Raw genomic sequence first — 9,788 nt, forward strand, 5'->3', positions numbered from 1 at the left:
GTGATGTCATTTTTCTTCATCTCTAGGACTTTCCCAATCACCGGATCTGCCATTTGCTTTTGGACTAATTCGTCATGACTGATAGTCTGCAGTGGCTCTTTGAGGGGCTGATCTGATGAAGCAAGGCTGAGGGCCGCAACCCATGGTACATCTCCTTGTTTTGCTCTCCTGTTCCCTTCCCAAACATTGACTGCGTCTTGTGACAGTTCCTCCGAGCACTCTTTTATGAAGGTATTGATGTCAAGTGGACAGCGAGACAGCACATCTGCATCAATGTTGACTTTCCCTGGGCATTACTTTATATCAAAGTGGAAGTCAGCAAGTTGTCCCACCCAGCGGTGTCCGACAGCATTTAGCTTAGCTGTACTTAAAACATAGGTTAGGGGATTGTTATCTGTGAAGATTGTGAAATGGGGTGCATAGAACAGATAATCTTTGAATTTGTCACAAACTGCCCACTTGAGGGCTAAAAATTCTAGTTTTCCGCTGTGCAAGTGGTAGTTTTGTTCGGCAGGTGTTAGCGTGCGTGACCCGTAACCTATTACTCTCATCTTGTTGTCCTGATTCTGATACAGAACTGCTCCTAGACCCTTCTGCGATGCATCTGTATGAAGTATGAATGGGCAAGTAAAGTCAGGATAAGCTAACACTGGTGGCTGGGTCAACATGTCAACTAAGCGCTCAAGAGTATCTTGGTGCTCTCTTTCCCATTGTATTGGTGCTCGAGATGACTGTTGGGGATGTTTTGTTTTGCCTCTGGCTGGTTTGGTGTGGCACATGTCAGTCTTGACCTGAAGCAGGTCGTATAGAGGTTTTGCAATACGTGAGAAGTCTTGCACATAGGTCCGATAATAGCTTAGGAATCCCAGGAGTTGTCTGACACCTCCTACTGTCTGGGGTTTCCTGTGTTTGAGTGCTTGCACCGCCTCGATATCTTTAGGGTCCACTTTCACTCCCTCAGCCGACACTAGGCGGCCAACATACCGGACTTCTTTGCGGAACAACTCACACTTTTTTGGTTTTAGTTTGACTCCATGGCCTTGTAGGGCCTGAAGAACTTTCCGCAACACTTGGACGTGTTCACTGAATGACTTTGAGAAACAGAGTACATCATCAAGGTAAGGAATACAACACTCATCCCGCAGTGTATCAAGCATTTCCTCCATACTCCGTTGGAAGGCCGCCGGTGCATTGGACAAACCGAAAGGTATTCGCACGCATTCGTAGAGCCCCCATGGGGTTGTAAATGCAGTAAGATACCTTGATCCTTCGGCGATGAACCCTTGATGATAGGCTTTGCCTTGGTCCAGGATTGAGAACCAGCTGTAACCTCCAAGTGAGTCTGTGAGGTCCTGGATTCGCGGAAGTGGATGTTTGTCTGGGACTGTTTTGTTGTTAAGGAGGCGGTAATCGATGCACAAGCGTAGCGTTCCATCCCTCTTCCTCACACAGATGACAGGGGCTGCATAAGGGGACAGATTTTACAACCCACCCTTTAACTAACAGTTCTTGGATGTACTCCTTGACTTCCCTGTAAAGAGGTTTTGGGATAGATGCATAGGCTCTCTGGACTGGTGTGTCATCCTTAAGTCTGATTTCCATTTGTAGTGAGGGAATACAACCTATATCACCACTGTCACAAGAAAACGCCTGACACTCTTCAACTAACACCTTTTCAACTGACTTTTGCTGGTCTGGACTGAGGTGAGTAAGGTTAACTGGTGGCAGCCAAGAATCAGTTGGAGGATCACCAGGTGGGGTGGGTTTGTCTACACCTGTAGCAGATATTGTGATTGGTTTAGGTTGGCTTGAGGTTGTTTCTAGTGTTTCTGTTTCAATTAGTTTGGCAACATGTTGGATTGTTCCCAGCACTGTCCGTTTTGACAGGAGCACATCATCTTTTGAGTGATTGGATATGGGATCTTGACATGAGGTCTCTGTGTCATGTTAACTCCTAATAGCCCCTCTCCTAAACTCAGATGTCTTAAAGCAACATTGTCTTCAACGGGTTCATACAGGACAAAGGGGTCAGTGATGCCAAAGTTCTGAGGTACCCTGCACCATACTTGGACCGCTTTTCCAGCTGGGATAATAACATTGTCTTTGCCAACCCTCACTGTGGCTAGGGTACAATCTGTTTGTTGCGGCACATGTATGAAATTGACCATGGCTGCCACTTGCTCCTCGTCAACTTCAAAAGCTCTGCGTAGAAGGCTGTAAAGTACGGCATTAGCATCCCTATTTGATTGTTGTCTTTGGATGATAACCCCAAGCACATTTGCACCGACTAATGGTTGAGGGAGTGGCAACTGACTGACTAAAAATGGGGCTTTTACTGTGAGATTGGGGTCTTCGTGACCAGCGAGTGTAACTGTGAGTTCAACCCATCCATCATATGGGACTGTTTGGCCATTAACTGCATAAACCTCAAGTTCATCATCCAGCAGTTCTCTTAGGGGCCTCACAGGATGGTTGGTGATGTACTTCTTAGCCCACTGTCTGTCCACTATGCTTACTTGGGAGCCAGAATCAAACAATACAGTTACAGGGTAGCCACTAATCAAACACTTTAAGGTACTCTTCTTACCTACTAGGGGTACTTGACATGTTTTAGTGCTTTGACAAGAGTATAGATGGGGTTCCTTATGATGTTTGGTGCGTTGTTTTGCCGGTTGTGTTGGAGCAGGCTTTACAGGCTGGGACCAAGGGTCTGTGCTGGCCTCTGGCTGTCCCTCGACAGAGACCGGTTCCCGTTTCCCTGAGTCCTCGTCCGCTTCAGGCACCCAACTGCTCGATGTCCAGACTCACCGCACACAAAGCAATGGCTACAGTCCTGGAGGTTTAGCTCGGTGCACTTTTGACAGAGGAACGTTTTCTTTGAAGGAGCTATGTGTTGGTTGGTGGGAGGTTGAGAGGTATGGCTGTACTGTTGTTGGGGGAATGGACTTGAGTTGGGGTAGGGAGGATTCTGAGTGGCTGGGGGTTGGAAAAATTGGTGTTGATTTGCCGTTTTCAGTTCCATTAAGCTGGCTACCATATCGGTTAAGGTTTGTACCTTGGCTGCGAGGTGTTGAATTGTTTGGGCAGTGTTCTGTCCTTTGGCTGTGATTGTTTCCTTTGTTTCAAGTACAGCACTCTGGGCCTGTAAATGCTTTTGGCGAGTTACCTGACCTAACCTACGCTGATGTTCGTTCTCGTCACTAATTATTTTGGTGACTTCTCGTAGTATTTCTTCATCAGCGACATTGTTGTTTAAAGTAAGGGGTCTTAATCTTTGCCTCAAGTCTGCATACTTAACGCCCAAACCTTGGTAGACTGTGTGAAGGAACACTTCCTGTATAGTCTTTGGGTCATATGAAATGTCTGTGTTAGCCTGTTTGGACTGAAAGATGAGTTTTTGCTTAAGTCCAATCATACGGTACAAAAATTGTTGGGGTGACTCTTGTTCGGCTTGCCTCGCACACATTAGTTCCTGGAACATTTCAGTTACTGCTTTCTCTCCAAGGTGGGACCTAAGAAAGCACTGAAGTTCAAAAATTGACAGTTCATCTTTTAGCATAAGCATATCTCTAAAGGTGCCAGGTTTGACAATTCTCAGTACGCCCCTAACAACTTCCGCTTCTGTAAATCCTTCTTTTAGGCCCTCATTAATCTGTTTAGTGAGACTATTGTAGCTGATGTCAGAGCTGTTGTCCCCAATCTGTCCTCCAAATAATTTAAATTCTCTACGAGGGAGATAGGAAAGATCTGTTGTGGTGGCTGGTCTCTCCTGAGTGAAGTGTGTCCTAGAACTTACTTGTGGTTGGCTGGGCCGACTGGGTGTTGCAGTGAGCCCTGTAGCTTCACGCTGCTTCAGCTGCTCAATTAGCTCCTCGTACACTCTCTTCAACTCTGCTACTGTGTTTCTATGTTTTCTAATGCATTATCAGACGATGGTGGTGAGTCTGAAATCATGTTAGGCGGATGGGGACTGGGCGTGGCGAGTGTATTTATTTCAGCTACTTCACTGATTGATGGCTCGGTACAGTAACTCTTTTTAATGATCTGGTCTATTTCGTCATTCAATATAAGGAGCTGACTTAACCCCTCATCCTCTAGCTGTAGCAGTGTGTCAGACTGAATGTAGGCAGTGACATAGTCCATGCAGCTTTCTTCGTCAGTCTGTTTAAACTGGACTGGGTCCCCATTGTCTGTAGCAATATTCATGGCTAGCTCGAAGAGCTGTATGTTAGAGAGTGCAAACAAGCGCCTTCTGATGCTCCAGGCCAGTTTTCTCCGCTCTGTTGACATTCTGCTTGTATAAGTACAGTTATTTCTTTTTAAAATTTACTGTAGCTCTGTAGTGATAAGTGCGCACTATTTTGTCGTTACAGCAGTCTGGTTCCCTTTTTGAGGCGAGGATACCTTTCACTTTTGATCGTCGTCTCTCCTTGGACACCCACTGGCTGGCTTAGCTGAAGTAATGGCCCAATTGCTGTCACGGTTGTTGTATCACTGGATCTGCCCCTCGACGACTGAAGAAGAGAGATCCCGGACGAGCCCCCACAGTTTGTTACGGGCCCCAGGCACGGTGGCCACAATAACAAAAAGAATTGTGATCTGTAAAATGAATGAAAACACCGAGACGAAAGCAAGACAGGACCATGCGATTCTTTCTCCAGATTACATCTATTAAATCATTTAAACTCAAGTACATTTCTTTAAATAAATGCATTCTCTGTCCAGCATATTTAATGTATATAGAACACAAATAAAGTGCATTTACATGAATTAGTTTCACTGATCAGATATATAAAATCTTCCTGCTGCACGTTCACTTAAATCAGAGTAGATATCCTGCCAGTTACAAATAAGTGCAATATTGCATTAATTTCCCTGAGACATAGTACTATTACAAATGTAAATTATTCAAAAGTATTATTCAACACTCAAAAATACACTGTATGTGCTAGAAATTAGCTTACTTAAACTGGGACTTTGCATTTGAAAGTGTACAGTAACTTTAACAGATCTTATGAAATCACACTGAAGAAATAAAGCTAATCGTAGTAATATTATCAAAACTGTAAACAGAATAGTATGTATGTATATATAAAACTCTCATGTGCTTCCTTAACAAATGAATGAAAACACTGAGACGAAAGCAAGACAGGACCACGCGATTCTTTCTCCAGATTACATCTAACCGGAGACCAGGTGTTCCGCCAGTATATGCACCGGGAACAAATAACCGCATTAAAGGTTCCGGTCCCTCTATGCTGTCTCATTCATTATAACTCTTTTTCCTATTGCAGGACATTGCACTAAATGACAAATAACAATTTGCTGAATTAAAAAAAAAGATGTTAGTCTTAATTTAAAGGAATAAACGGTATTACCTATTTATAGAATACATATATATATTTTTATATCACCAAATGTGGCACAAGCGAGCTGCGCTCCAGACGAGTTCAGCTCGATGATGTGTAATGTCTCCGACACTGCCTGTAGTCCCCCTTAGCAACTTGATAGCAACAGTCTTTTTAAAGAAGCGTAACCGATTTAAAAACTCAAGAGTGTGATGTCACTGATGTGTTTTATGTCGTCCCTGCTGAAAAATCCAGCTTAAACCAGCCTAGGCTGGTTGACTGGTTTTAGCTGGTTGACCAGCCTGGTTTTAGAGGGGTTTTGGCCATTTCCAGGCTGGTTACCAGCCTTTTCCAGCCTGGTCTTAGCTGGTCAGGCTGGAAAATGACCAGCTAAAACCAGCTTGACCAGCCTGGTTTAAGATGGACAAAGCTGGTTTTGGCTGGGCTCCCAGCCTGGCTAGGTGGTCAAGCTGGTTTTAGCTGGTCATTTTCCAGCCTGACCAGCTAAGACCAGGCTGGAAATGGCTGGAAACCAGCCTGGAAATGGCCAAAACCCCTCTAAAACCAGGCTGGTCAACCAGTTAAAACCAGCCAACCAGCCTAGGCTGGTTTAAGCTGGATTTTTCAGTAGGGGTAGAATAAAACGTGAAAGTATATTAGAGTTGTGTTTGCCACGAACCTTATTTAAGCAATTTAACTGAAATCCCACTGAAAAAAACTCATTGACTTTGGGACGAGGGAACCAAAACTGCTAAAATGCTAACTCGCTTCCGGGTTTTTGCATACAAATTGACGTCATAGTTCCTCCACTCCATTATTTTGAGGGTGACGTCACAAGCTCAGATTTGATTGACCAATCAGAGGAAGTGGCCGTTTCATAACCACCTACATGTGGATAATGAATTTTAAAGTCATTTTTCCGTTTTCCTACCCTGAATCAAAAAAAAAAAAAAAAAAAAAAAACGAAAATCGAGCCAAAATCAGTTATTTAATTTTTTGTGGGCAAATGAAAAAATGAAAAACGGCCGTTTCCTCGTTTTTTTTTATTTAGTTTAAAATCGAAAATCAAATGAACACAACGTACACAGACCCACAATACCCTTGTGAAATGATTATTTCTTATTTCCAGGGGATTTTTTTTGGGGGGGGGAGGGGCATTGGGGGGGACAAAAAGGTGCATTTTTTTATTTTTTATTTTATCACAGCTTTAAGTTAAAAACATAATTGTGAGCTAACATCTTACAGTTCTGAATTTTGTTCTCAAAACTGTGACTTTGTATGCTTAAAAAAAGGATTCATTGGATTTCATAGTTTTTTAAAGGTAAGTGGTTGCAAACTATTTATATGGGCTGAATTTAAACAAATTACATTTAGCAATGTTTAATTTGTTTTTTAAATTCAGCCCATATAAAGTGTTTGAAACCACTTACCTTAGAATATTTATGAAGTCTAATGAATTAAAATGATTTTTTGTTTTCAGATATTTTCAATAAGGTTTAGATCAGGACCCTGGGGTGCCTTGCATTGCCAATCCAATGAATCTCTTTTTATCAGTGTATCTTATAAATTCATTGTGAGCTTATATTACATTTGTGATGGTAAAAAAGTTAAACTAAACTTAGATATAAACTCATAATTGTGAGAAATAAAATAATTACTTCTCTAAAATCAAGAATTTCTTATTTCTCAAGGGATGATGAGAAGAACCTACCAGACTGGAGTTTCAGTCCCTCGGGCTGGAAAATGGTTTGGTGGGAACTTGTTAACAGGGAGGAAATCTTCCATCTTTCCCAAATTTCCTCTTTCCCAGCATCTCATAGCCCACATAAGAGCAGCAGGATACATAGATCTCAGCCAAAGCCGACTTTAAAACACCCTTCACACACTTTAACACAAACACCACCAACCTCTAACCAATCGCCACAACACAGATGAGCCATCGGCAAGTCAACAGAAAAATATCACAGCACAGCCTAAAGTCATGTCTAGACAGCCTAAAATTGTGATACGTTTACTTTGAACATCTATGAACAAACTGAAAAAAGTGAACATCTTTTTTTGAAGCACAGTATGTTAATAGGTACAGTACTGGTTTTATTAATAGTTTTTTCAAGTAAAGTAAAGTTACCTTTATTTACAGTATACACTACCTGACAAAAGTCTTGTTGTCAACCCCAGTTGTAAGAGGAAAAAATAATAATTTGAAATCCAGGATTTGCCAGCCAAATCACCAGACATGAACATTATTGAGCATGTCTGGGGTAAGATGAAGGAGGAGGCATTGAAGATGAATCCAAAGATTCTTAATGTCCTGCAAGAACGCTTTCTCTGCCATTCCAAATGACTTTATTAATAAGTTATATGAGTCATTGCAGAGATGTATGGATGCAGTCCTCCAAGCTCATTGGAGGCATACACTATATTAATTCCTTTTCCACTGCACCATGACTTTATATTCTATACTGTACAATATTTCTGTTAAAAATCAAGGCATGATCATATTTTATTTTGGTAAAATAAGTGTAATCTTGAGGCATTTTCCTTTCATATAAGTCACTACTGATAGCAAATGAACAACTAGAATCTATAAATAATAATAAATAACTAGAAAGTTATTTGTTGTTCTTGAAACTTGGAAGGCGACAAGAATTGTGTCAGGTAGTGTATACATTACAGACTCTTTAAAAAAAAGCTCTTTTAAAGTAATAAACAAAAAATAATAAGTGATTCAATCTTCTTAAAATATGGGACAATTTTAAATTATGCTGTAAGTAAGTTGAAAAAAAGACAATAGTATCATAATTCGGCTAAAGTCAACTTGTTTTGGTTCAACTAATTGTGTATTTCATGAATTATGAAATAAGCTCCATAGATGGCAATGGTGTTGTTTAGCTTTATTTTCAGTTATGTGTTGATTTTGTACAGGTCATCAACTGTTTTTAGTTTGCAAAATTAACTTATTATAAAACAAAGTTGGCTCCAAGACAAAAGTGTCATCAGCTTCATTCAGCTGCAAGTTTTGTTCTTAATTAAAAGTGTCAATGCAGTAACAAGAAAATTGTGACATTTTTTCTCACAATTGAATTTTTCTTCTTAGGATTCTGACTTCATCTAATACATCTAATAATACTTACTTTATTCACCAGAATCCTCACATAAATCATGTAAATCTTTTTGTTTTCATATAATTCCTACTTTACATTGTCTTTTGACTTTTTAATCATTTACAACAAACAATCTTATTTCCATAAAGGTCACACTTTACAATAAAGCTTTCATTAGTCAATGTTAGTTGGTATATTTACTAACTATTTATGAACTAATAATGGACAATATTTTAATGCATTATTAACATCCAAACTTATGTTTGTTAACATTTTTAATGCATTATGGGTTAACAAACTAACAATAAATGACTATTTTAATCAACTAACTTTAACTAACATGAACAAATACATTAACTAATACAACCTTATTGTAAAGTCTTACCCTTATATAAATGTATTATATAAACATTTTTGTGTCCCTCTTATGCCAGTTTTTGGATTGAATCTTTGCTGGCTGTCATGTCAGATCATATTTTAGAGCCGAAAGCATCACAAATGCCACCAGAAAGTTGGAATTATTAATTATTATGGAATTAATATGTGACTCTTTTTATGATCTCTTTATGTGAATTTCTTAAAAAAAAAAAAAAATGGGGATATATTTTAACATTTATCTTATCCTATAAACATTTACATAATTTTTTATGCCATTCCCTATTCTCTCTCTGCAATATTTAGCTAATAAATAATTTAAACATTATAGTAAGCAAATACATACATTTTTGTAGGATTGTTGTGTGGCAGATTCATTCTGCTGTGGTGACCCCTGATAAATCAGGGACTAAGCTGAAGAAAAGTCAGTGAGTAAGTAATTTGTGTGTGTGCAGTGCGTTTGATGTCTGTGGTTGCTGATAATAATGATTGCTATATACAGGGCTTGACATTAACACCCGCCAAATGTGGGTAGATTTCAGCTGTGGTGGGTTAGACAGCCTCTCCCACTAGTCACTTTGGTTGGTTGAAAATAATTTTAAATTGCCAGTGCTGGCTTGTCACTAAAGATTAGAATTTTAGTTTATGACCGTTTGTCAATATGCGTGCAAATGTGATCTTAGAATCGAGAAGAAGAACGACTGATAACTGTTCGGGCGAGCAAAAGAAAGCAGGTGAATACCGAATGAGAGGATGATCAGCCGCATAGTGTGACACAGGCGATCCTCACTCACTGACGAGGGCTTTAGTGTCGCATGCACAGCTGATGTGTTGCATGCAAGTGCTTAAAAGCTCCCGTGTCCCGTTTCCTTGCGTGAAGCAACTGTGCCTGAAAATGCAACTGGTGCGATCGGTTCTCTTTTGAATAGATTAAAGAAAGTGGTGTTTGTTCACCCACAGT

The sequence above is a fragment of the Danio aesculapii genome, chromosome 21 (assembly GCF_903798145.1).
Source record: "Danio aesculapii chromosome 21, fDanAes4.1, whole genome shotgun sequence".
In the NCBI taxonomy this organism is placed as follows: domain Eukaryota; kingdom Metazoa; phylum Chordata; class Actinopteri; order Cypriniformes; family Danionidae; genus Danio; species Danio aesculapii.